General features: G+C 31.4%; 1 non-coding gene across 1 annotated transcript; it reads right to left on the bottom strand.

The window, feature by feature from the left end:
• Nucleotides 1-3,351: 3,351 nt before the first annotated feature.
• Nucleotides 3,352-3,458, bottom strand: LOC133793050 (small nucleolar RNA R71). The gene has a single exon (XR_009874513.1). It is a non-coding gene; the product is annotated as a small nucleolar RNA R71 (small nucleolar RNA).
• Nucleotides 3,459-4,175: the final 717 nt, after the last annotated feature.

The following is a 4,175-nucleotide window of genomic DNA, read 5'->3' on the forward strand; positions in this document are numbered from 1 at the left end:
ATATGTAACTAGTTACATTTACATTATGATATATATATGTATATTTCTAGGTTTTTTTTGAGGTGGCTAGTGACCTATGTTATTGAAAATATACGTTATTCTTATTCTTCTTCTTACTCTTTTTCTTTTTGGAAATTACATTTTATATGAGATTTTTAATAGAGTGTGAAAAAATATGCCCTTTTTTTTCTTCAAAAAAAGTTAATCTATGGCTTTTTATTAAAATTTTTTTTTCACTTTTATGAGTTTATTTTCTCATATTTTTTGTCTAAAAGTTGGTTTATGCCATACTTTTACTCTTAATCAAGTTTTATTAATTTGGAAGGGTATGTTTGTAATTTTATTATTATTGTTATCCCTATTTTCTACCTATGACATGTGGCAGGGTCAAATGGGTCCATGGGCCCTCAGAAGAGGCTCGGGCCTAACCTGGTGTTGGGGTTTTATACCTTAATTAAAACTTAATTTCTTTGTAATCTCATTTTATTATCAATAAAAAATTAAAAATTAATTTTTGACTTGGTCAATCACTTTGCTCACATGTTTTATTTTCATGATTATTTGTTTAATATAAACTTCTATTGAATCCCAAGCATATAGCTAATCATATTTATAGTGACGTAATCACAATGGAATATAAATATGATTATATGTTCAAAATAAGTTAGATCTAAGATTAGTCAGTGCACAGGATTTACCCTGACTTGCCAATCTACGATATGATCTACTTATACATCGCAGTGTTATGTTCTTTCCATAACATTAGCAAAGTAGATAAGATTAGATGTATTTGTTATACTGGACTGCACCGATATTGACAGTAGATAGGATAAGTAAACATACCGTTATTATCTATTCTATTCGTATCATATAAATGATCATAGGTCAATTCAATCTCAATTCTAAGTGGTTAGTATTCTAACAGATTGTAGTATTTGAGTTATTTGACTTGTTCGTTACTAGCTTACCCTACGGACTAGCCCATACTTACATCTTGGGAACTCGGTAGTATAATTGAGTGGGAGTGTTAATCATAGATATGAACATCTATAGCTTCTGATGAAGAAGTGAAACGATGGTTTCCTTTTAGTTTGGTTCAAGGTGCTAAATGATAGAGATCTCATTTTAGTAAATAATAATAGTTTACTGAAATATCATTTACACGGAACTAAGTGTTTTAAGGATAAAATACAATGAGGGGTAAAATAGTATTTTAGTCCCATCTCATTATAGACCGTCTATATAGGATTAAGTGACAAATTATGGTTGTAATAATGGATAATTAATAATGTATCTATATTTGTTATAGAGCGTGATAACTTCATTTTAGGGTCATTTTAGAAAGTGTTTTTGTGGTAATCTTGAGTGTTTTTGTGTTTTTTATGAAAGATTACGCTTGTGTTTATCTTTGTTGTAGGTTGGTGTGATGAATCATGAGAAAAAAATACAAAAAGAAGCTAAATGGTGGGAAAATGAGGCTTTTGGCAGTTATTGGACTAAAAATGATATCAAGGATACTTCAAGGACGAGTTTTGATGAAGAGATGATCTGAAGGATAAAATATGAGAAAAAGTTAATTAAGTCACGACTTGGACCTTAGAGTCGCGACTTGAGGGGAAATTAGAGACGTATATGTTGCTGGAAAGAATTAGTGTCGCGACTTGGGATTTCAAGTCGCGACTTAAGAGGAAACAGAGGCTAAGTTCAGGAGAAGATGAGCCACGGGCCGCGTCTTGCTTAAGTTGAGTTGCGGCGCCTGAAGCCAAAATATGAGAAGAAAAAGGTCAGGAATAGACACGAGCCGTGACCCAAACAATGCCAATTCACGGTCTGCACAAGGAAAAACTCAAGATTTTATTCTTTTTTACTATAAATTCGTGTTTAAGGTTTAATTAAGTCATGATGGTCAGTTTTAAATTACATTTTTTAGAGACTAATTTTAGTTCTTAGGTTTAATATTATGCAATTTCATATTTTTATTTCTTCTTCAAGTTATGAATTATTTGGGTTTAATGTAGTCACTTGGATTTCTATCTAATTGAATTATGATATTCTTTTGATTTTTCTTCTCTATTCTAATCTATATAATGTGTGTTTAATGCTAGTAAATACTTGATCACTATTTGCTTGTTTTAATGATTTTGATTCAAAATTCGAAAGATGAGAATTTAATATGCTATCATTATATAGACATAGGTTGCATATTGGACGAAAGTACCTATACGACTTGTGTAGTAATTAGGTTTCCATGCTTAATGCCTTCGATATGTTTAAGTTTATCACGGAGATGTAGAAAACCTGCATATAGGCTAAGATCTTATATCTTGAAAAAGAATACGAATCGATTTATGTTAACATGGTATTAGAATAGAAAGAAATAAATCTAGAATTGATTAATACAATTAGTAGAATGAAAAGTTGATGAAATTAACATCCTAGGTATTTTTTATAGTGTTTTAAATCTTTTAGGTAGTTGTTTTCTTGTTTAAAGTATTTTCATATTTAAAATTAAATTCAAAAGTCAAATCATTAGTTGCCAAATAGAAATTTAAAGAACAATTAGTGGTACTGGGAAGATAGTCTTCGAGGGAACGATACTTTACTTATCATATAATACTTGAATCGATTGCGTGCACTTGCGTTTATATATATATATTCACGATCAAGTTTTAGGCGCTGATGCCGGGGACTTAATTTCCAATATCACAGTTAATTGTTATTTTTTCTAATTTGATTGGTTAATTATATTTTGTTTTATTTTATTTGTGTTTAACATTTATTCGAATAAAGGTTATATTGTATTTCAGGAGTTGTTGGTATATGCGAGGAAATACACGAAAGGAGATTATACCAATGGATCTGGAAATTGACAAAACGTGCAAATAGAATCGAAAAATAAATAAAAGGTTAGAATTCACCATGGCTGAAAACGTGAATAATGGTGTGAACAACAATGCAAATATGGGTAATGTAGCTGAGGTAGATCCAATACTAAGGAATTATGTACACCCTATTATTACAGGGATACATTCAAGTATTCAAACTCCTATTGTAGAGGCGAATAATTTTGAAATAAAGCCATCAATTATTTAGATGGTACAAAACCGTGTTCAATTTGGAGGGTTACCAAATGAGGATCCAAATTTACATATCACAAGTTTTTTGGAGTTATGTGCTACATTTAAGATGAATTGGGTTCGTAATGATGCTGTAAGATTGAGACTCTTTCCATTTTCACTAAGATATAGAGCTAAGAGTTGGTTGAATTCATTACAAACCAACTCTATACTTACTTGGGAAGATTTGGCTCAAAAGTTTCTTGGCAGATATTTTCCTCCTGCTAAGTCAGCCAGAATAAGAGGAGAGATTAACAATTTCAATCAACTGGATGGGGAGTCTTTGTATGATGCATGGGATCAATTTAAGGAATTACAAAGAAAATGTCCACATCATGGAATAGAGAAGTGGTTGTTAGTACATACTTTTTATAATGGTTTGGGGGGAAATACAAGGACAATTATAGATGCAGCATCTGGAGGAGCGTTTATGAGAAAAAGCGCTAATGAGGCATATGAATTGTTGGAAGAGATGGCTATGAATAATTATAATTGGCCTACTGAGCGAGAGAATAAGAAAGTAGCGTGAGTCTTAGAAGTTGATCCAATTGCGCTCTTAACCGGTCAAGTAGCATCTCTAACCAAACAACTACAGCAAACTAATCTCACTGCACAAGCAATGCAAGTACAGAATGTCATGAGTTGTGAGATTTATGGAGGACCTCATTCTTATGAACAATTTCTGTTTAACGCTCAAATCGTGACAACCACTAAGCGATGGTTGTAGTATAATCGGGCGGTCGATCCACAAGGAGGTAACCTAAAATCAAAAGATTAGTAAAAAATAACACAAAAAATTAGTAACAAGAAATAAATAAAAAATGGAAATGAAAAGTGATTTGAGATTTTGGTGTGGTCTTTTTTGATGAAATGAAAAAATGAGATAAGTGAAATAAAGGTAAGATGTAATCAAGAGTTTGAGAAATGGAAAGGTTTCAAGAATCACCAATCTGCTTGTTTAGTTACTTGGTTACTTGATTTACAAAAATACACAAGTAAATAGTTCACATCCCAACATTTACTTGGAAAATCTAACATTAAAGTCCATATTCTTTTCTA

This window comes from Humulus lupulus, chromosome 7 (genome assembly GCF_963169125.1).
Source record: "Humulus lupulus chromosome 7, drHumLupu1.1, whole genome shotgun sequence".
NCBI lineage: Eukaryota > Viridiplantae > Streptophyta > Magnoliopsida > Rosales > Cannabaceae > Humulus > Humulus lupulus.